Here is a 25053-nt window from a genome sequence, read left to right as displayed (position 1 = left end):
CGGTCAGAAATGTTTTGCAAAAACTCGCACGGTCACCGGCCCAGAGCGTGCATCAAAATGCACAAATAGTATACGCACTTCGTATACTCAGAGCTACACACAGATAAATATGGTTTCTTTTTAAAACAACTATTAAATTTAAACTTGATACCGAGTTTAACGTGCGTAAAAGATGATGAAAATCGCTTACCTTGCACTTCCATACTCGTACTCGGACCGGGTTGATTTTCAGCCACCCATTTCTTCTTCATTCCACCCATCCTTGCCAGTGCTCGCTTCCTTAAGAGCCCACTCTTCTTCAACTGCTTTATTTGGTCCATTTTCTTCTCTGAAACACTTTAAATCACTTTAAAATCACAAAATATAAATTTCACAAACACCGGCTCGCGAAGCGTCCTCGTTTGTTTCGAACGTGTTTCGAACGGTTTGTTTTGACATTTCTCGCTCTCCGTATGTGAGGCTCTTCCCTTGGTTTCATTCCTCTCTCATTAAAAATATCCTGCTTCTCCCTCGTCGCAACCTGTTTCTCTCTACCTCACACCCCGTTTGCCCTAGATATAAATCCCCATTGTCATATGGGATACGCTAACATCGCGTGAGCAGTGTCCCTTACTTGACACTTCTTTCACCACCATGATATGTGTGCCATGCACATTTCACGATATGCACAAACTTTGTACATAACTATTAAGTTAACCGCGTAGATAGCGCTACATGTGCCTCATGTACTACAGCAACGTAATACCAATGTGCAGCGCACTCGGCAACAGCAACCTGCGGCCAGCCAACGAGTTACAGCCGTTGCCGTCAAAAATTGGCCGTAAGTCATGTAGTTTTGTCTCGTAGGCATCAATTTTTGACAGTGTGCATCAATTTTTGTCTCGAAGGCGTCAATTGTTGACAGTGCGCTTCAATTTTTGTCCTGAATGCGTCAATTTTTGTCTCTGTGCGTCAATTTTTGTCTCATGATCACCAATTTTTGTCCCCTGGTATTTTTTCGTTATTTTAATATTTTAATAATTTCAGAATGCACAACAAAATTAGAGCGGTTATACAATGCAAAAGAATTAATTCAGGAATTAATTTAGAAAAGATAAATCTTCGATTATTTCTTCTTTTTGGCATCGTGGCAAAAAGATAAATAAATTCCTAAAATAGTTATCGTAATCCGTACGGGTTATCATTGTACTGCCATTTTCGATTAAGGAGTACAAAGTATCTTCATTTTCTGGGTTCCCTCGTTTTACGATATTCTTCCATTTAGAGGACATATTCTCTATAGGGTTCAAAATGGCGAATACGGAGGCAAAAACATTATTTTGAACCCTGTATGTGTTTCGACCAGCTTTTTAACCCTTGCAGAATGATGGAACCTTACGTTGTCCATGATTAATACGCCGGCTGTTATGTTTTTTTCCTCTCATTTTTGAAAAAGATCCTCCAAAAATACCACGAAAGAGTCCGTGTTGAACGGAAAAGGTTGTAACAAATGATTATTACATAACTAATTTGATAAATGGATACATAAACATACCTGTTGTCTATTTATCCACCTTGCTCAAATGACGCTTTCAGATACAGCACAAGTAATTCAATTCGGTACACTTGAACTAAATGAATGATTGTTTGAAATGAAATGAACTTTGTGGGTTGCAATTTATTTTGTGGTAATCGTTAGTGCTCTGTACGTATTTTATGTGTTATATACATATATATATATATATATATATATATATATATATATATATATATATATATATATATATATATATACAGGGTGGCATCGTAGAAGTGATATACCTATTCGAGTACCCCTTTTTTTGCCTTTTTGTGTTTTTCGGTCACTGTGTGTCAAACTCGTGGGCATATTTTGACAGCTTAATTTATTTACTATTTATCGTGAAAAACGTACACTTAGTGCTCACTTCAGTTTTCTCATATATTATAATGGATTCAAGTCCAGAACAAATAAAAAATATTTCCGAAAAGGTGACCAAATCTCGCTTGTTGTTGAATATGCACGCAGGCCAAAACATCATCTCTTCGGACGTAAAACTGTTCACTCTGGACGAAACCTTGAATAAGCAGAATGATCGTATTTATGGGGCATGTATTCGGGATATAACAGCCGATAAAAGAACAGTCGAACGGTATCAAAATACGTCAGCCGTGATGGTTTGGGGAGCTATCTCGGCCAAAGGAAAGTTTCCGTTATTTTTTATCGACAAAGGCGGGAAGATCAACAAGGAGCACTATTTAGAACACGTTTTTCGAGGCCACTAGAAACCATACGTTAAGAGGCTGTTTGGCAACGACAACTTTTGGTTCCAACAAGCTTCAGCTCCTGCCCATAAGGCTTCGATCGTTCAGAAGTGGTGCAAGGAGCATTTGCCATGTTTTATCAGTGCATCGGAATGGCTGCGTCGTCTCCAGATTTGAACCCGTTGGACTTCAGCATATGGGGATACATGCTTGGAAAGTTGGGCGACATCAAACATTTCCATTTGGACGGATTCAAGAAACGGTTGTTAAAGATATGGGATGAAATGCCGGATGAAGTTGTGCGTGCGGCCTGCAACAATTTCCAAAAGCGCCTACGGGCGGTTATCAAGTGTAAAAGTGAAAGATTTGAAATAAATTAAGTGAAATGCAGGTTTAATACCAATAGAAGCTAATTAAATCGATTCCTAAGAGAAATCAAACCTGGTGTCAATTTTATTACAAAAACAAAGTGTATCACTTCTACGATGCCACCCTGTCTATATATATATATATATATATATATATATATATATATATATATATATATATACATATATATATATATATATATATATATATGCATATATATATATTTCATTTCATTTCATTTCATTTCATTTATTAATACAATATCCGCCATCAAGGCTAAATAAAGCAGACTTAAAACTAAATAAACCCTAACAAATAAACAAAATAATTCATGAAAAACTAAGCCTAACTAAACTAGTCTAGACCTAGCAAAAAAATTAAAGAAAAAAAACAAAGGTAGAGCGTAGAGACTATCAAAACTTAATGAAACTTAGAAGAATAATTAAAGAGAATTAGAAGAAAAAATACGGTTACGGAAAGAGTTGAGAGAGGAGTCGAAATCAAAGAGATAGTAAAAGTGGTTAAACAACCTGAAACAGGATAGAATAGGATCATTGAAAGTATAGAGAGTATGACGTGTTTCAATTGACAGAGGATCACGAGGACGAAGGGAACGAGAGGGAACATACAACGAGATGGACGAGAGTAAATCAGGAGCATCAGTATCAGAATATGCAATCATATATATATATGCAACGCGCCCACTTGATTGAACTCAGTTAACAGTTTTGACAGTTGTCAACATATTGTGTCTACTGCTATCGCTCCGCATTTATCCGCTGTTTTATTGGTGTATTCTGGTTTTGCTATAATCAACACGGGTTTTAGTGTGTCCATAAGTGTAGTCTCGTGACCCTGCCATCGTGTTCCTGACGAGAACCACCGTGTTCGCGATATATTTGGATTTTATTTGTGGCTCCTTCGACGTTCATCTGCAGTGGCATCTAAAATGGAGGATGTGTGTTATGCATGTTCGGAAGCACTGGGCCCGGTTGAAGGGTCAATTACGTGCCTATATTGTGAGGGTACATACCATCTGGCGTGCACTAAGGTGCCTGTATCGGTCATCGACGAAGTGAAACGGATGGCCTCCCTGCACTGGAGTTGCATTGGGTGTACTAACGCCATCGGGAATCCGCGTAGCAAGGCGATCAAGGGCATGGGTATGCAGGTTGGGTTTCAGGCAGCCCTCACAGCTGCTGTTGATGCCATGAAGGCTAGCTTGGTCCCACCGGTAATACAGGAGATTCGGGATGGCTTTGCCGGAATCGCCACGGCCCATTCGGCATCCTTGCAACATAGCAATCAATTGCTCCCAGATGCACTACCAAACGGAAAAAGACGTAGATTATTTCGTGATGCAGTTGCATCCTCAGATGCCGTGTTTGTTGACAGTGCAGCAATCTCAAACGTCACAAATACAAACAACACTCACCGGATCGATCGTCCTTCACTACCACCAATAATCACAGGTACTAATACAACCTCCGCTTCAATACCAACTGTTTCACAGACACCAAGAACCGATTATTTGTGGCTGCATCTTTCAAGGTTGGCTGCGTCCGTCACCATAGAGCAAGTTGTCTCGTTGGTGTGTTTGCAGTTGGACACTACAGACGCAATTGCTTTTAGTCTGCTAAAAGCAGGAACGGTTCCTAGCCCATTGAGTGCTGTATCGTTCAAGGTCAGAATCCCTGCTGCCCTTCGTAGTAAGGCACTTAACGCAGCCTCCTGGCCGGTCGGGCTCGGTGTGCGTGAGTTCATCTCGCTCCCGCCGCGATCTCTACATTCACGAACACAACACACGAACACTTACACACCGATACCGCAACAACCCCGTAATCAGCACACACCGGCACCACTACAGCCTCGCACTCAGCACTCACCGGCACCACAGCAGCCTTGTACCCAACGCAATAATCCCCACAATAATCCGTACTCACCTGCACATATCCATGAACCCGCACGAACACAAACCGAACAATCACCAACCGATATGAACTGCACTCTCCCTTCACCCACTCTTCCGTCCACGTCACGTTCAAAAACACTTCAAACTACACTGGTTCAATTTTTTCCGAAGTAACTGCACTACAGCAGCGCACCCATATTTTGCGCATACAGCTCGAGCAAATCCTTCGACAACAAACACAATACACTCACCTTCTACGATAAGCTCGCTCAATTGCAACACCACAGCGCCTACTAACACTATGCAACAAGCACCCACTGATCGAGCGGCCTGTATCACTGTGTACTATCAGAATGTGCGTGGCCTGCGTTCTAAAGCCGATGAGTTCCGTTTGTCGGTTCTTGAGACGGAATACGATGTATTGGTACTCACTGAAACTTGGCTCGATCCCTGTATTCCCACCGCTCTCCTCCTAGGAGATGAGTATCGTGTTTACCGATGCGACCGGGATGCCACTAACAGCTCTCACTCTCGTGGGGGTGGTGTTTTAATTGCATGCAACGTTTCTCTCCTCTCTTATGTGCTTCCTACGTTGCCGCAACTGTTAGAACTCACTTGCGTATGTATTCAGTTATGCGACCACCGTTTGTTTATTGCCGCTGCCTACCTGCCTCCTAACCAAAGCATGAATGAGGAGAAAATAAGTGCATTGATCGACTTCGTTGCTAATATCAGCACTACTCTTGGTCCGAGAGACAGGTTCATGCTTATTGGTGATTTCAACCAGTCTACGCTATCGTGGACATCGGCATCAGAGGAAAATGGAGCTGCTTTTGATTTCTATGAGCCTCATGCACGCTCCACGCGCAGTGTCCAGTTCGTTGATGGTTTGCATCAGAGTGGACTATACCAGCTTAACTCCAATACTAAGTCATCGGGGCGAATACTTGACCTAATTTACGCAAATTGGCCAGCTGCATCTACATGTTCTACAATACGTGTCTGTGAATATCCCCTTACTACTATCGACGAACACCACCCTCCGCTTGACTTTGACTTGGACAACGTAGCCCCAGTTACGATCGCTACAGCCATTGATGCTGATAAAAGGCTGAATTATGCTCGTGTTGACCTTTCAAAATTGGAGCGATTGATTTTATCTTTTGACAATTCTTTTAACTGTTCGGACTATTCAACCATTGACGATGCCACAGAGGCTTTTTGTGAGTTCATGAGATCTGCTATATGTGAATGCACTCCTGTTAAAATTCCTCGTCGTGGACCACCATGGGCTGATCGCACACTAAATGCATTAAAAAAAGAAAAAAGAAAAGCCTATTCTGATCAACGAGCAGAACGAAACAGCACGTCACGTCTTTATTACAACAGAGTTCATTCTCTCTATCGCCGATACAATAGATCCTGTCACCGAAGTTATTTGAAACAAACTGCACGTTCCCTCTGCAAGTACCCTAGGCGCTTTTGGAGTTATATGGACAAAAAACGAAAATCTGCTGGGATACCAAGCATTATACGTTATGACGGTGACAGTGCCTGTTCCCTGCCAGAAATGTGTAAATTGTTTGCCTTGCGCTTCAAGGACAACTTCGCTTCTCAAACTACTGGTCCAGAAGATGTGGCCGATGCTCTCTCTAACATACCTGTTGGTGCACTGCTCCCTATGCTACCAGTCATCACTGTCGATACGATCATCTCTGCCATCAAACGTGTCAAATCCTCATATACCCCTGGCCCAGATGGTATACCGGCCGTTATCCTAAAGTGTTGTGCTTCTGCGCTTGCTCCCTCGCTGATGAAGATTTTTAAGGAGTCCCTGAGGTGTGGAACCTTTCCTGCCACTTGGAAATCTTCCTGGATGACACCCATCTACAAGAAGGGCTGTAAGAATGATGCTGTAAACTATCGTGGCATAACCTCACTCAGCGTGTGTGCAAAGGTGTTCGAAATGCTAATCTACGAGCCATTGTTGGCCTCGGCCTGCAACTATATTAGTGTGAATCAACATGGTTTTGTACCCAGGCGATCTACAACGACTAATCTACTAGAATTTGTTAGCAAATGCCATAAATCTATCGATAACGGTTTACAACTAGATGCTATTTATACGGATATCAAGGCAGCATTCGACAGTGTATCGCACTCCATCTTGCTAGCGAAACTCGACTTACTTGGTCTCCCAAACCCTATGATAATGTGGCTTAGATCGTACCTTACAGATCGTCAATATTCTGTGAAGTTAGGCCCGTACATGTCAAGTCCAGTGCATGCATCTTCTGGAGTCCCGCAGGGCAGCAACCTGGGTCCTTTGCTGTTCCTTCTTTTCATCAACGACGCGACATTGATCCTTCCGGCTGATAATCATCTACTGTACGCAGATGACGCGAAAATTTTTCGTGTTATTCGTGAACCAGAAGACCACGCCCGACTGCAAACTTCCTTGCATGAGTTCCAGTGTTGGTGCAACCGTAATGCTTTATCCCTATGCACACATAAATGTGAAGTCATCACTTTCAGTCGTTCTCGCTGCCCATCATTGTATGAATATGCGCTTGATGGACAGTCCTTGGTGCGAAAACTATGTGTTAAGGATCTAGGTGTTTTGCTCGATACAAAACTATCATTTAAGGATCAGCTGGATCACATAGTAGCCACCAGCAATAGAATGCTAGGACTAGTTATCAATATGACTCGCGAGCTTAACGATATACCTTGCACCAAGGCGCTCTATTGCTCACTTATCCGGTCGTTGATGGAATATGCAAATATCGTATGGTGGCCAACTGCAGCGCGTCCGTTAGCTCGATTGGAATCAATCCAGCGCAAAATTTCACGATTTGCACTTCGCTCATGGAACCAAAGGCTCGATTACCGGACTAGGTGTTTACTACTCGGGCTACCCACCCTAAGTGAGCGAATACGAAAAGCCAGGTTGTCGTTCATCACGGGACTTCTCGACGGCCGTATTGACTCTCCGTCACTACTGGCTGCCATCAACCTGTACGTTCCGGCCAGGCCGCTCCGGACTCGGGCAATGTTGGCCCTCGACGACCGTAGAACGCAATTTGGCTCCTCTGACCCGTTCATACTTATGTGCCGTGCTTTCAACGGAGTCAGCGACGCTTTTGAGCCGAGGATTTTGCCAACTGAGTTTAATGATCGTGTTTCTGTGTTAAATTTGGTTCCATAGTGCACATTTTTATGTTTTATGTTATTGTAAACCAATGTAAAGAACTCATTGTAAAACGTTGCAAAAATGGTTCGAGAGGGCATTATTGTCCATCGATAGACAAATAAACATAAACATAAACATAAACTTGATAATTATATCAAGTTGGCGCTTAGAAATTTGTCCAGGGAAGAATTGTATGGTTTTTTTACGGACAACACTGAACACGTAGCGGAATTTGGGGCAAGTGTGCCATACGGGGCAAGAGTGCCACCAAGCATTTTTCCTTAAAAACTTTAGTTTAATGATCAATTGTGTATACAGTTGGTTCCTTTCCAATGACTAGGTATACTGAGCCGAATTTCATATAGACCAATCGATATTCCCCATTGTTTTGAACTGATTTGTGTTGCGTTTCAAAATTGAGCAGAATACTATAATTTTTTAATCCAACCAAATAAGCTCTCTAAAATCATGCGAACAATCAACCGAGAAAATATTTACACCACCGTATAGCTGAGAAAACGTGAAATTTTTGTGGGGTTAGTTGAAAAAAACTTTCTTTTTGTCACTGAAATATTCCATTTCGAAAAAGTAACAACTTTTGGGGAAAAAGAGCCATCTCTATTTGGGGCAAGTGTGCCACCATCTTTCATAGGCGCGAGCTGTCAAAAATGTAAACATTGTTGTAGCGTGCTGCGGAATGGTGCGCTATTGTGAGCGGATTCCACGCCAGAAAAACAGAACAGTAACAAACCATATTGTGGTACAGTTATTGGTCAAAAAGGGTTCATTGGTGACTCAAGACATGTAGGAATACATACACTAGTGGTACAAACGTAATAATTTCCAATTATCTAAGAAATACGGTTATTTTAACCAGGTGGCCGTCTTGCCCCATACGAGTGGCACTCTTGCCCCATAGCCCAAAAAACAACGTCTTTTTGGACCCTGTTTAAAACGCTTCAAAAACTGTTTTGTTTGCACTTTTTTCAAGCAAAATTCATTTATAAGTGAGGAAATAGATGTAAAATGGTTATGAGATTTAAATCGGCTTTTGAAAAACACGTTTTAGTGAGTTATAACTTGAAATGCTTAAGGTGGCACACTTGCCCCAAGTTCCACTATTCTTCCCTTAAACGATTATTTCGTACTTAAACTGTAGTATTACTGTCATTTTGATTATTGCTGATTTCGTTTTCACTTGCTCGGTTATTACAGCTTCTAACATCGTTGAACACGCCTTGCTGCACATTTTTTTATCTCCCATAAATCCATCTTTTTTATATCGAGGATTAAGCAAAATAGACTGCGCTATAATTCCTTCGAATGTCATTTCGAATTTGTCTTTTTAATTTCTAATCCTCATAATCTAATCCTTGTAAAATGAAATCTATTAAATTACGTATTTATAGTTTAGTATTTTTTCGTGCCTTTTCCGTCTGTAGCTTCAGAAGTTTGCAAAATGAAACTATTTGGAAAATCGTGGGTGATTTTTCTGCACATACGTCCTGAGTGGCAAGACCAAAAAATTCTAATAATTATACTGCTGTAGAGCAAGCAGTCTGCGTCCTGAAGATTTGATTTGATGTTTAAAAATCTATGCAAGAAACAATTGTTTCTTTGTTTTGCAAAAATCTACTGAGCATTTCTTAAGTTGAGTTCGAGCGTGTTATTACATCTTGTTTTAATTTTAAAACTGGAACTTTTAAATGTGTTTGCATTTCCTGAAGTTTAAGACATGCTGTTGTTTATCAACAGCGGCTCTAATTTGACAGCTGCGTTGTGGTGAAGAGGGGGGGGGGGGGGGGGGGGGGTATGAACAGACAGACAGAGCATTTCACGTTTGGTGAACAGTAAACTTGAAATGCCGGGGGCTCCCACAATAACCAGTCACAGATTCTAAAATTTTTGTTGGCGGGAGGGGGGGGGGCAGGCGAGGGTGCAAATGATACGCCAGCTACGGGGCCCCAACATCCATCCTTTCGGGGGCCCTTGTCGCTAGTACTGTGACTATACAGCATACATGTAATACATACGGCATACTATAGACTAGCGATCTACGGGGCCCCAGACGGCCGCCTAGTCTGCCTACCGTTAGATCCGCCACTGGAACCTGCGCAAGTTAAGTGGAATGACTGCAATCGGGTTTGCGCGAGGTTTAAAACGGACACGAAGACGAAAATCGACCTATTTCTACCATCGCGCGAAGAGATGCAAGTTTAGTGATTTTTTTAATACAGTTGAAGTGAATTAAGAAAACTGAAGTTTCAACTTTTTACCACGCGAAAGAAAGATATTTGTTGCTGGACGCAACACATGCTTTGGAGCTTTTCTTAAAATGACGAACTATTGCTTTAACTTTTTCAATTGTTTTGATATGGTTTTTTGAATTCCATTTTTGATAATTAAATTTAATGAAGGCGCAAAACTTGCAATGTGCTGTATATTTAACATAGAAACAGCTAATTTTATGTTTTTATCATTATCTGTGACAATAGCAACAACTTTTTTTTTAATTTCAAAATTTTATACCACTTCATTTATCCAAGATTGAATATTATGGGCAGAATGATCTTCGAAATACTGGGAGCATTCTAAAAGATAGGAATCTAATTTTCCATTTTCTTTATGAAGTGTGATGTCACCGCGCAAAAACTTATCATGTCAACAATAGTCCACGCGTATGTTGTTAAAGCCAATTTCAAATTTCACTTTCTCTCTAACGGTTAGTATCGTTGCTTGCTATATCGACGGAATTAACGCATTAGATAATGTTTTCCTGCTTGGAATCTCGTAGTTATGATTTATTTTTTGAATTATTTTATAAACTGTTCCTCTTCTACTATTGAAAATGGATGACAGCCTATGCAAATCATCGAAATCAACTTATTATCGAAACCTTTTTTTGGCTTACAGCTATTGGTCGAGACAAAAACCTACCTAAACTCTCTGTTATTTTTTTACCGGATGTTGCCACAGCTGATACTTCCACTGTAGGTTCTATAGCTCTATGCGACTCACCTAATCTAGATTTTTTTTTGTGATTGGTACAGTGGGATGCTTTCTCGCTAAATGACACTTCATGTTTGCTGTCGAATTTTTCCTGTACACAAAGTTATTAAGACAGTAACAGCATTTTTAATTTTTTTTTAAATGTAATCAAATCTCGGCATTCAATTCCTTATTTGAAGACATCTTCAATTTTGTGAATCTAAAACAGAGCAAGAGTTGTTTGCATTTTATTTAATTATTTGTTCAAACTAATTGTTTTCAATAATTGGTATCTGTTTGATTCAATGTATACATAATTCGTCAAAAGTCTCTTGGGAGATTTCTTAATATAAAAAAGTTACACTTCTTTGATTTCCATAACTAACCACCATTTATCGATGCTAAGTGTTTTGATGAATAGTAGGTTCTAAGCTTTCAATTGTGCATCGAATGTCGTTGTCATTGCTTTTCCGCATGCGTATGTCATCGGACGTCAACATGTTTTATAGGATTTGATAACGAACGATAGACAACAAAGCGCAACAATTTCACAAAAAGCAATGACACTGGCTTAAGGTTTAAAAAAAACTATTTTTGTCTCGTTGTCATCAATCAGATACACACATATATATATAAACCTGTTTCCAGCTACGTTCGAATCTCGTGCCGTTTGCATCGAATCGCAAACCGCCTGCTTCGAAATGCATGGCACTAAGGTCGAATCGTGTGCCACTACGATTGAATCGTTTGCCACTACCATTGGATCTCTGAAAGCAAGAGCATAGAAAACGGGGTTTCCACGTTTGAAAGCTGTTTCCTTCTTCACCGATGGCATTTCGTTGTTAAATACTAATAAAAGGTACGTATCCACTAAGTACAGGTAAAAACCACGAATATTAGTTGAAAATAAGAATTTTACCATCAACAACGAACCACGATATTCGTTGATAACAAAGATGTTAGGTGTAATGATATAGTTACGTGCCTAGCTACTCATTACATCTCATTTTTATGTTACTCATTGATGCGAAATACGCAAAAAAATCATATTATTCTGGTGTAATCGAACAGATCGAACACCAGTTCGAACGCGTTCGATGAATTCAGTTGTGTAGGTACGATTTACATACCAACAGAACATAGATCGAACACCAGTTCGAACGCGTTCGATGAATTCAGTTGTGTAGGTACGATTTACATACCAACAGAACACAGATCGAACACCAGTTCGAACGCGTTCGATGAATTCAGTTGTGTAGGTACGCTTTTCATACCAACAGAACACAGATCGAACACCAGTTCGAACGCGTTCGATGAATTCAGTTGTGTAGGTACGATTTACATACCAACAGAACACAGATCGAACACTAAGGCCCGTGGCAACGCTCATCGGATGCGATTTTATCGGACGAGATTTATATGGGATTTGACAGATAACGTCGAACGTGCGATTTCGTCGTACGACGGAATCAAAAATTTTTGATTCCGTCGGATCGTCGCATCCGATTTTATCTGTCAAACTGAATTTAACAGTATAAACCCAAAATTCATGTTTTTTCTCGAAGTGACATCTGTTTGTTTGGAACTTTGTTTGTATCGAAAACCAAATAACAAGCGATACATTTTCAGCCATGTCGAACGTGCGAGTGGACGAAGAAAATTTGATTTTGTTGGTGCAAGAGCACCGTTATTTATGGGACCTCCGGGATCCGGAGTACAAAAACAACACCCTTAAAAAAATGCGTGGGACTCCATAGCCCAGCAGCTCCACACAACCCTTAAGTATTATTTTTTTAGTTCATAGCTAATCGCAAAAGGGACACAACGCCAGGACATATTCATTTTCTTGTTGAAGAAATTGAACACTGGAGGCTCTGTCTTTCCTAATTGGTCTGGTTATGATAGAGCACGTCGTCGTATAAAGACCCGGGCAATAATTTTTGACCAGGATGCTCGGTCCCTGGCTGCTACTTCATCGATGTAGGCTCCCGATTTCACTGTGCTCCTCCGCCTCTCGTGCCAAACAACGGGTCGCTGTCGTACCTTTTCTTGGTGGGACACGAGTCCGGGATCCCCATAACATGTTCAAGGCTTGGTTGCCCTCAGGATGCTCGGAACGTGGTGCAGCTCTGTCGTAACCTCATGGTTCATCAATCCACGATGCATACACGAACACACTACCAAAGATGCGGAATACCAGAGATCCGCAAGCCCAGAGTGTTTGCATGCGTCGTTCGTATGGTCTAAGTGTAGCGTCCATAGAAGATCATAGGATTATATTTCAAGCGCATACCGCTAAACAGACAACTAAGTCAAATGGAATATTGCATACATTCTTGGCAGGAACCTACAATGCTCATTAGGTTACTGGTTACATTATATGTACTCGTTTCTACAATGCATCAGTAAATAATTATAACAATCATTTAGTACGTGCAAAACTTAAAAAAAATAGATAAGAGTGTTGCCAAACGCCGTAGCCACGAATGTATTCAATAATCATAGCCAATGCGCGCATCATCCAACAAAAAGCGAACATTATAGTGCTTTTAAATCATATGCAGTCATGAAGCTATCCTGATAACACACAATCTTCGTGTTTTAGTTTCAATATAGTGCACTATCCTATCCTATACTTAATCGATCTTGTTATTGGTTTCCCAAAGAAGCACATACGATTATTGTATTGTATTGCATTAAATAAACTAAAAAAGTCAGCTGTTGTATCCATACTTATCTGTAAGGCTTTGTATATTTTTACATTTTTTCAATCTTTTATATTAGTAATCAATACGGCCGAAAGGACCGTTCCTTTGGAATATTTTTTTAAACACATAAATACAAGCCTAAGGAACAAATAGAAACTGCAATGAGTCTGAAAACACACATCCGAAAAAAGAGCATATTCGAAAAAAAGTTGAGAATTTTCATATAAAGACGCGAAGACGGAAAGAAGCCGAACAAAAACGAAGTTACCTCTTGGCATAAGACTCTTTTACTGTAATGAGGTGTAGCAAGGATGGTGAAGAAAGGTTTGAAACATATTATCAGAATGATTTCCTTTATTATTTTTTTTATTTTCTCAGTTTACGATTTCATTGACTGAGACGGGAATCGAACAACGCATCTTATCCAAAGAACATTAGTGCCAGAGCACAGTCCTACTTTTTTCGTTTGTACATATTTTTACCGATATGTCCAAAAAGTTTCTCGTTTCTGCGAAACGGAAAGACACTTTACTTTCGATAAAGCTCATATGAGAATATAGAGGACTCTTATAATCTCTTTTCTTTTGTACTACGATTGGTTCGCTAAACTAAACAAAACTTGTTATTCAAGGGTCCACTGTACTTTATTTTTAATTTAAAAAAAGGTTTGTAACTATATTTTTATGTATTGCAGATATGGTTGCCAAAAATAAATGGCGAAACTTGCGGGACACATTCGCCCGCAAACTATCTGAAATGAATCAGCCATCTGGGTCGGGATACAAGCATGTCCGATGGAAGTTTTACGAGCAGATGAGCTTCCTCAAAGACATGCTTGCGTCCCGACCCAGAGTTGGGAATTTGGAGTCATCTTGGCAAGGTAATATTTTTTATTTTATACTATTTTATTTTATTATATGATATTCTATTTCTCTTTATCATCCTCATACAAACAGATGATAGTATCGAATATTTGGAAGAAAGCGATGATCTTCTAGATCATTTGGACCCGGTAAATAAACAGAGAGCAACAGAAAACAACAGAAAGCGGAAACAGGATGATCGAGTGCTGCAGGACATAGTTAATGTGGAGAAGGAGCGCAAAGAACTTTTAAAACAAAAACAACAAAAAAGCTCCAACTACCACGTAATGATGAGTGTTGTTACACTCCTTGATTTATTACCCGATCTAAATGATGAGTTGGATACTTACCAAGTAATTAAATCAAAGTGAAGAAAAAAACAAAGGAAGAAAATAAAAAAATAGCTTGAGTGAGAACACAACTACCAATCGTCTCGTTGAATAGACAACACAGTACCATGCTGAGCGTGTTAGTCTGTGTTGTCTATTCAAAGAGACGATTGTTATAAACATGTGGACAGTTGTTATATTAGTGTTACTCTACTAGTTACAATAATTTAATTATTGTGACTGAAATTGAATTTGTGATATGATTAAAAAGAACTTGTTATGAATTTTCTAAAAATATCCTTTATCATTTTATTTCCTTAACATTTTTCGAACAATAAATTGGCAATGAGCTCCCTGACTAAAAACGGTTTAATGGTATTGGCTGGTATCATTGAATCCGTTCGTAGCGAGAACGTACGGCGTTCTCATGAAATTCTTGAAACACATTTCTTTAGCCCGGTCCTACAACGCCGTGGTAAATAACTGTAACAACCATCTAGTACGTTAGGAAAATGAGTGTCAGGACGTACACCGCCGCAACGAACGGATTCAATAATACCAGCCATTGTTTTTTTTATAGCGATAATCTTGGCAATCTATGTTTTTACTTCTTCGAATATGTATTTCATCGAAAATTATTGATAATTCGAACAAAAAAGTAATTTTTTAAGTCATTTCGAATGATTGAGATGGATGTTTGTTTGCCCTGTTCCTGTTGGCATTGGATTGTGGGTTAGTATTATCCATTGATTCCATGCTTTCTCTAATATCTATGCACATGTTTTACAAAAGGCATGCTGTTCTGACGATTATTGAGACGTGTTCCGGAGTTGTTTGGAGTTCTTGCTTGACCAACTGGCACCAACACACCAAAGGCGCATTCAACGCAGCGTCTCACCATACTCAGCAGATGGTTGAAGTAATTTTTTGCCGGATCTTCACTATCCGGAAAAGGCCGCAGTAAGAAAGGTTTTAGTGGATAACCCTGATCGCCTATAAACACGTGAGGCATTCTTTGGGTAGTACCAGGCAGTGGTTTAGGAGGAGGGATGTTGAGCCGATTTGAACGAATGAGCTCAAACAATGATGATGAATTAAAGACGCCGCTATCGCTACGACTCCCATATTCACCAACGTCAATAGCGATAAATTTCCAATTAACATCTACTACTGCTTGCAAATGCAGAGAAAAATATTTTTTATAGTTATAATATTGTGTACCTGAAAATGCCGGGGCTTTCATTCGGATATGCTTGCCATCTATGGCGCCGATACAATTAGGAAAATTCCATTTATGGCGAAACTCTTTTTCCACATTCCTAAATGCAGACGTTGTAGGGAACGGGATAAACTCTTCATTAAACGTGTTCCAAATTGCCTCACATGTTTCGTAGACAATGAGGCCAACTGTATTGTGAGCAATACAATATGTGAATGATAAAGATCTCGAAGGCGTCAATTTTTGACAGTGTGCATCAATTTTTGTCTCGAAGGCGTCAATTTTTGTCAGTGCGCATCAATTTTTGTCTGGAAGGCACCAATTTTTGTCCCATGGTCACCAATTTTTGTCGCTTGTTCATGAAATTTTGCCTCTTAATATATCTACATGAGTTTACCTGATTTCACGCGTAGCTAGGGTTATTTAATTGTACTAACATTTAATTTCAATAAAAATCTGTGGTTTATGAATATTTTATTGGTATTTTAAGGAAAATGCTTCAAAATTTTTGACTAAATTTGAGGTACGTAGATCAATGCAGCTGATTGATTTTGAGTGAGCAACTCACCAGTATATACGTATCGCACAGCTACACCTAGTGAAATTTAATTGAAGACACTTGTTTTTTAGACAAATAAGCAGCTCAAAAACGTAACCCATCCATAGAAAATTATGTTGATTACGCAAAATAATCCACACACATATATATTTTAACGGGGAAAAATATAAAATATGTACAGAGCACTAATGATTACCATAAAATTAATTTCAACCCGCAAAGTTCATTTCATTTCAATCAATCAATCATTTAGTTCAAGTGTACCTAATTGAATTACGTGTGCTGTATCTGAAAGCGTCATTTGAGCAAGGTGGATAAATAGACAACAGGCAGGTTTATGTATCTGATTTTGGTCGCCATCATGAACGGGGATACCTCTGGAGACTGCTAAGCTTTTTATAAATCAGTGGTTCCCTAATTGTCAAATCCAGATTTGTCAAAGTACGCGGGATCAACCTGCAGTCATTTATGGACCTAGCAATTAAAGCAAAATTCAGATTATTCCAAAACAATACAACTGGCAACGTGCATGAAAAATTTAGTTTGGATGTTTCAGAATACATAAAGCTATAAAATCACTGCAAGCTTCCCCTATTAAAGCTTTTGTGTTTATTGCGTAAGTTAAAATGTTGTTTTGTCTTCATAAAACGTGGTAAAGTAACATGTTTATGTTTTTGCAGAACTTCAACAAAGTAAACTTCCTGGATTCCAATGTTTTTTTAGTTTTTTATCCAAAATTAGTTTTTTTATGTTCGACAAAACATGAGTAAAAAAAATCATCTAACGACAAACGCAGATCGAGAGCGAGTGTGCTCCTTGCACAATAGCGGAAAACTACCAAAAGAAATAGGAGAATTGTTAGGAATACAGCGTACAACAGTGAATGCAATTCTTAAAAAATATAGGGAAACAGGGAATGTGTCAATTCAAAAACGAGGTAATCCATCAACATCAAAAGTGAATGAAGACGCCCAAAACAAAATAAGGCAATGGTTAGACGAGGATTGCTGTTTGTCGTTAAAAGAAATTAAACGCAGACTAGAAAATGAATGTAATGTGATTGTTAGCACGTCCACCATTCAGAGGTCAATCAAAAATTTCAATTTTTCTTTTAAACGTACATCAAAAATACCAGAGAGGCGAAATTGTAATTCTACATTAAGCATTCGGAAATCTTATGCACTTGACTTTATGGCTAATTTAGCGACAATTCCTGAATCAAATATGATATTCATTGACGAGGTGGGCTTTAATGTATCTATGCGATTAGGATACGGTAGGGCTTTAGTCGGCCGACCGGCAGTGCAAAGAGTACCCTATATCCGATCGAAACATATTTCAATTTGTTGTGCGATCAACAAACATGAAATCATCAGTTATTCCTCACAACCTTTTCCGTTCAACACAGACTCTTTCGTGGCATTTTTGGAAGATCTTTTTCAAAAATTAGAGGAAAAAAATATAACAGCCGGCGTATTAATTATGGACAACGTTAGGTTCCATCATTCTGCAAGGGTTAAAGAGCTGGTCGAAACACATACAGCCCAAGCGAGTGAAAAAGTCACTTTTCGGCTGTGTTTTCGATTGATATTTCGTGCACGATTTGACAAACGAAATAGTGTACGAGATTCAGACTTTTTTCGGCACATACCCAAACGAGTGAAAATGTCACTTTTCGGTTTTTTTTTCGATTGATATTTCGTGCACGATTTGACAAACGAAACAGTGTACGAGATTCAGACTTTTTTCAAGCTATTTTCAAGACCTGCTTCAACGCTTGGCTTGGAGAGCGAAATGTTACGAATGGAAGAACCACACATACAATCATATATTGCTTGTCAAATTATGAGAGTGTATGAGTTATCGTCCGAAAATTTCCGCTTGGGAGGGGTCAAAATAATGTTTCTACCTCCGTATTCGCCATTTTTGAACCCTATAGAGAATATGTTTTCAAAATGGAAGAATACAGCCGTTGCCGTCAAATTTTGGCCGTAAGTCATGTATTTTTGTCTCGTAGGCGTCAATTTTTGACAGTGAGCATCAATTTTTGTCTCGTAGGCGTCAATTTTTGACAGTGTGCATCAATTTTTGTCTCGAAGGCGTCAATTTTTGTCAGTGCGCATCAATTTTTGTCTCGAAGTCACCAATTTTTGTCTCATGGTCACAAATTTTTGTCTCTTGGTATTTTTTCGTTATTTTAATATTTTAATAATTCCAGAATGCAAAACAAAATTAAAAAGGTTATACAATGCAAAGGAATCAATTCAGGAATTCTATATTTCACATAGTTTTACGTCTTATTTATGATAATATCAAAACAATTTAGAGAAGATTAATCCTCGATTATTTCTTCATTTTGGCATCGTGGCAAATCTTCTTCTTCTTTTGGCTCAACGACCATTTTCGATCAAAGCCTGCCTGTACCACAACTTGTGGGCTTGGCTTTCAGTGACTTATTGATCCCCCCATAGCAGGATAGTCAGTCCTACGTATGGCGGCACGGTCCATTTGGGGCTTGAACCCATGACGGGCATGTTATTAAGTCGTACGAGTTGACGACTGTATTACGAGACCGGCAATCGTGGCAAATAGTTAAATAAATTCCTAAAATAGTTCTCGCAATCCCTACGGTTTATCATTGTACTGCCATTTTCGATTAAGGAGTGCAAAGTATATCCATTGTTCAAAAGCAATCAGCTGTGTTGATCTACGTACCTGTAATTTAGTAAAAAAAATTGAAGCATTTTCCTTAAAATCAAAAAAAAAATTATAAACCACAGATTTTAATTGAAATTAAATGTTACTACAATTAAATAACCCTAACTACGCGTCAAATCAGGTAAACTCTTGTTAATATATTAAGCGGCAAAATTTCATGAACAAGCGACAAAATATGGTGACTATGAGACAAAAATTGGTGACTTCGAGACAAAAATTGATGCGCACTGACGAAAATTGACGCCTTCGAGACAAAAATTGATGCACACTGTCAAAAATTTACGCCTACGAGACAAAAATTGATGCACACTGTCAAAAATTGGTGACTTCGAGACAAAATTTGACGGCAACGGCTGTATCGTTAAACGAGGGAACCCAGAAAATGAAGATAGTTTTGTAATAAGTTGGTTCGGACGCGACGGATAGTTCAACAATGCCATACTATAGACATCACTCTTCAGGTATATTTGTAAGCACGATGGTGGAGGTTTCGGACAAACACAACTGAATTAAATACACATTTCACTTTGTTTGCAAATCGAGACTTGACCGACCAAGACTTAGCAGCACCACTTTACAACTGTACGTACTGTGCGTAACTGTGATTCTAACTGTCTCTGACTGTCCCGGTCTCATCTTGCATCTTTATTTATACGGTACCTTTCTTCAATTCGATTTTGCGTTTACTTTCGCTTTGTGTCGGTTATGCTGAGGGTTAGGTTTTTCGGTTAACATATGGTTGCAATTATTCTGTAAGGTCAGTTCTGGGTTCTGGCGCTTACGTGGTGTTTTGTTTCCTACGCTTACGATTAACGGTTCTGTTTGTACACACGAGGTACGGTGTCTCCTATTTCATTATTTATTAACTGTTGGTTGCTATTATGCAATGCTGTGTGTTTTTACACTTTACGCACTTGAAACGTTTTTGTGCTGGGTAATGTTTTTCTGCTGTTTTCGCACCTACGGGGCTGTGTGCGGGTTGTGTGTTTTTAAGTGTTTTTGGACAAGGGTTTTTCTGCTGACTTACAATTCCTGGCGTAAGGTTATTTATGTGGTTTGGGTTGTGTTAATTTCTTGAGTGGTTATTTTATCCTTTTTTGTGTGTTGTGTGGTGTTGACAATTTGTGTTTATTAAGTGTGATGAGAATTGCGTGTGAATTGATTATAGACAGTATAGCATGTGCATGTGCATGCTACACCTCCACCCTTTCGGAGAATAACGAAAATAATTAAATTGTTTGAAGTTATTCTTTTCATTTAATTAAACTGAGTATTTGTTATGCTTTTTTGGTTTACTAATTAAATCATTACTTATCTCTTAAGGTGGGTAATATTTTATGTAAATAGATCTATTATCTAGAGATAAAGAATTGGGAATATTTAGTTTTCTCCTAAAATATTTTGATTTTCCTATGATTCCTTTGTTGGGTTCGTTTCTAGAGTTTTCTGCTTTTATAGATCTTATGACTTTTTGCATGGAGATAACATTATGAAATTTTTCTTTGAGCTCTTTCAGAATCTTGTCGTAAGTAACATTATTTCTTGGTTCTTTTACATTTTCTTCACATAATGTGGAATAATTCATTTTTATAGCCTTATTATCGTGGCAATATAATTCATTGTTTAATTCATTTATATACTTTTTCTTTGATTTGATGTTACGTTTTCTTTTCTTTAAATGTTTTGGCTCAGTTGCATGATTGTCGTTGCAATTAATTTCATCACTCATTTCCATGTTGTCTAGCAGTATTAAACTATCTGTTACTTGTTTTTCAACCTTATTTTTCTCATTGTCATTGCTTATTGTAATCATTTGTATATGTTGCATGTTTTTATGTTTATAATCATTGTTATTATCATTTTCATATTCTTTTGTTAAGTTATTATTTTCTTTAATTATTCTTTCATAGTCGTCTCTTGATCTTTTCATATCATAAATTGTTTCATTATTAAATGTCTTTCTTCTTTTTGTTTTGTTTTCATATTTTCTGTTATTATAGTTTGCTTCTTTGTTTTGAATCGGGATTATTACGATATATTTCGATAATTCGCATTGTATGGTAACTGCGTATCGATTATTGTTTGCTGTTTTTGGTAGCGGTCCTACGGTATCAATCGTTATGATGTTAAAAGGTTTAGAGGGTGTTGTCGTCACAACAGTTTCCTCTTTAGTATGTTTTAGGATCTTGTTAGTTGCGCATGCTTTACAACTTTCGACATACTTGATGATATCCGCTTTCATATTTTTCCATTTGTATTTATCTTTTATTTTACTATATAGTTTGAATTGTCCTAGATGACCTCCTACTGGTGTTGTGTGGAAATTGGACATTATTTGAAATTGTTCTTCTTTCTCTTCTATCCATTTAGGTTGTGTATACACGATGACATGAACGTCTGTTATCATTTTGTTAATAATTTCTTTTATGGTCGACATTGAATAAAATTCGAATAACTTGTCATTCGATGCAATTGCTAAATTCTTGTGATACTTTCTAGCGATTAGGCATGATTCATGCAGTACAAACTCTAGTGTTTGACTTTGCTTCGCAGAAGTTATGGGTATTTTAAATTTTCCCAGCGCTTTGTAATAATTGTGATTGTATATCACGAGCTCAATAAATTCTTCATTTTCAATAATATTTGATTTCATTTTCAACATTTTAGTTGTTTCAGATGGCCTATCTGTTTCATACATATTAGTTTGATCATATTTCACTTTCGTTTCTTCCTTGTCTTTCTCTTTTTCTTTTTTATCTGCAGTTATATTTTTCCTTGTAATTGCTCTAGTATTCACTAATAACATAGGATTAGCTAAATCCGTCTTATTTCTAGGGATAGATGCTTTAAGTTCGTCAGAATCCGTTACAATTCTGGATAGAGCATCTGCTACTACATTAGTTTTTCCAGCTAAAAATTCTATTTTAAAATCAAATTCTTCTAAATCTAATCTCATTCTAGTTAGTTTTGATGTTGGATTCTTCATACCAAACAAATATACTAATGGTCTATGATCTGTTTTTACAGTAAATTTTCTACCGTATAGATATGGTTTGAAATAATTAATTGCCCAATGAATTGCTGTCAATTCTTTTTCAATAATAGGCTTATTTTTTTCTCCTGGTGTGAAGCTTTTGCTTGCATATGCTATTGGGTGGTCTTCTCCATCTGTTATTTGTGAAAGAACTGCTCCACATGCTACATCAGAAGCGTCTGTTGTTAATATAAACTCTTTCTTAAAATCTGGATATTTTAAAACTGTAGGTGATAAAAGACTTTGTTTTAAGCTATTAAATGCGTTTTGACATTCGTCTGTCCAAATAAATTTTACTTTTTTCTTAATTAGATTATTTAAAGGTTTAGCAGTATTAGCGAAATTATGTACAAACTTACGATAATAATTACAAAATGCGACAAATCTTCGTACTTCGTCTGCATTTTTAGGTCTTGGAAAATTTCTAATTGTTTCGAACTTAGAATCGTCTGGATATATTCCCTTATCTGTTATTTTATGACCTAAATAGGTAACTTCTGTTTTAAAAAATGAACATTTTTCTGGATTTAATTTTAGATTGTAATGTCTTAATCTATCAAAAACCTTAACTATGTTACTGATGTGCTGCCGTGCACTGCAGCCAGTAACGATTATATCGTCTATATATACAAATGCTAGCTCAGGAGTTAATCCTGCCATAGCGATAGCCATCATGCGTTGAAAGCTGTTGGGGCTAATGTTTAAACCGAACGGCATACGTTTAAATTGGTAATGCCCTGATCCGGTTGAAAAAGCTGTAAATTTTCTTGAATCATTTTCTAAAGGTATTTGATGGAACCCTGACATGAGATCAAGGGTGCTAAAATATTTTGCTCTCCCTAACTGATCTAATATTGTATCAATTCTTGGCAATGGAAATTTATCTGGTATAACCTTTTTGTTTAACTGTCTGAAATCTACAACAAGTCTCCATTTTTTTATTACCATCTGTTGATTTCTTTGGAACAAGTAAGATTGGTGAATTATATGGTGAAACTGAATGTTCAATTATATCATTCTTAAGCATTTTGTCTACTTGATTTTGTATTTCGTCTGTTTGTGAATAAATTTGTTTATAGTTTGGTATGTAAGTTGGGATATTGTCTTTTAATTCGATTTTCTGAGGGTAAAAATTGTTTGTAGTAATTGGATCATCTTCTACGCAAAAAATATCGTTGTATTCTGTAACAATTTTTCTTAGATTGTAAATTTCCGAGGTGGGAATTTTATCTATTTTAATTTTTTGTAAAAGTTTTTGCAGTCTATCATTGTTTACTTCTCCTGCTTTGTTATTTACTTGTTTAACTTCATAATTCGATAATGGTTCTGTAATAGGTTTGAATTCTGCATGAGTTATGTAGATATTTCGTTGCTTTGTGTTGATGAATTTAACTACTTGATTATCTTTAGAAATGATTGTACTACCACAAAATACTCCTGGTTGGATTTCTTGAGCGAATACTATGGTGTCCTCAGTTATATTTGGAAGGTATATTCTTCGTACTACTTCACTTCTGATAGGTAAAATAAATCCTTTTCCGTCGTCTTCCTCAATATTATTTTGAATTTCCTCTCCTTGGCATGTGAATGTAAGCAATAGTAATTCATAGTTAATAGAACATCTGTAAAGTTTGTAAAAATCTCTACCTAATATACCGTCTGCTCCTATGTTAAATTCATCTGGAACTAATACAAAGTCATGTTCCAATTCTAAATTGTTAAAAAAAATAGTACAAGTTGTAATACCCTTAGAATATATTGGTGTGTTAGAAATGCCTGTCAATGAAATCGAATTTGATCTTATTGGACTGTGATTTTTCTTTAATTTGCTTGATTTGAATAATGATACTGATGCTCCTGTGTCGACTAATAATATAGATGTTTCGGTATTAGCAAAACTCAATTTTATTTTTATGTAATCAACTCCATTCAAATCTAGCGAGTATATTGGTCTAGAGTCTGAGTTGATTCCTTTTGGTCTAAAAAATTATTCTCATCCTCCTGTACCTGAGCTGTAGTATGATATACGTTTCTGGATTGTTGCCCTGTTTCTCGATTCGTTATAGCCCTAGGGCTTCTATTTGGCCTGTTTTGATAGCCATTATTATTGTATCTTTGATTTTGGTTGTCTCTATTATTGCCACTACGGTTATTATTTCTTTGATTGCTGTTGTAGCCATCACTGTTATAATTGCGGTTATTGAAATTGTTGTTGTTTCTGTAATTGTCATTGCGTCTGTATGATTGGTTTGAGTTAGGACGGTTATTATACTGATAATTCCTGTTTTGTTGTCTATAATTATTGAATCTACTATTGTTGTATGAACCCTGGTAAGCAAGTACTTGTGCTTTGTCTTGTCGAGATTCGCATTCATCTACTACTTTAGTAGCTTCGTTTATAGTTGTGAATTTTCCAATGATGAGAGCTGTTTTAGCTTTTCGATTTGACACTTTATCTATTAATGAATTTATTCCTTCCCGAATTGCGAATTCATTTGCTACTTCGGTTGGGATTTGTTTTTGAAGGTAGAGAACCTTCAATTTTTCTGTAAGCTCTTCTATTTCTTTGCAAAGTGTCTTTGTATCCTTAGTTTTTAATGATTTCATGTTAGCTATTACTTTGCTTGGTTCTACCTTTTCTTCACAGCGTGATTTTATATCCTCTGCTACTTGCTGTACTGTGGTAAGGTTGGGTTTTATTCCGGTTTCTGCCTTACCAGATAATCTAGTGTAAATGAAGTCTACCAATAGTCCCTCTTGATCATCCGGGAACATTCTCTTTGCAAAATGTATTGCCCTAAGGAAGGATTGTAATTGGTCTGCGGATCCATTATATGTCGGTACTACAGCCGAAGCTTCTTTTAGGTTAAACGTCGCCATTGTTTGGGTTCCTAAACTA

At 37.7% G+C, this 25053-nt stretch overlaps 1 protein-coding gene across 1 annotated transcript in view; it reads left to right on the top strand.

The window, feature by feature from the left end:
- The window catches only part of LOC120961211 (uncharacterized), a 272641-nt gene that overhangs the window by 191002 nt on the left and 56586 nt on the right, over positions 1-25053 (top strand). The gene's annotated exons all lie outside the window — the stretch shown is intronic.

This window comes from Anopheles coluzzii, chromosome 2 (assembly GCF_943734685.1).
Source record: "Anopheles coluzzii chromosome 2, AcolN3, whole genome shotgun sequence".
NCBI lineage: Eukaryota > Metazoa > Arthropoda > Insecta > Diptera > Culicidae > Anopheles > Anopheles coluzzii.
The sequence above is the reverse complement of the archived record's forward strand: the minus strand, read 5'-3'. Positions and strand labels throughout refer to the sequence as shown.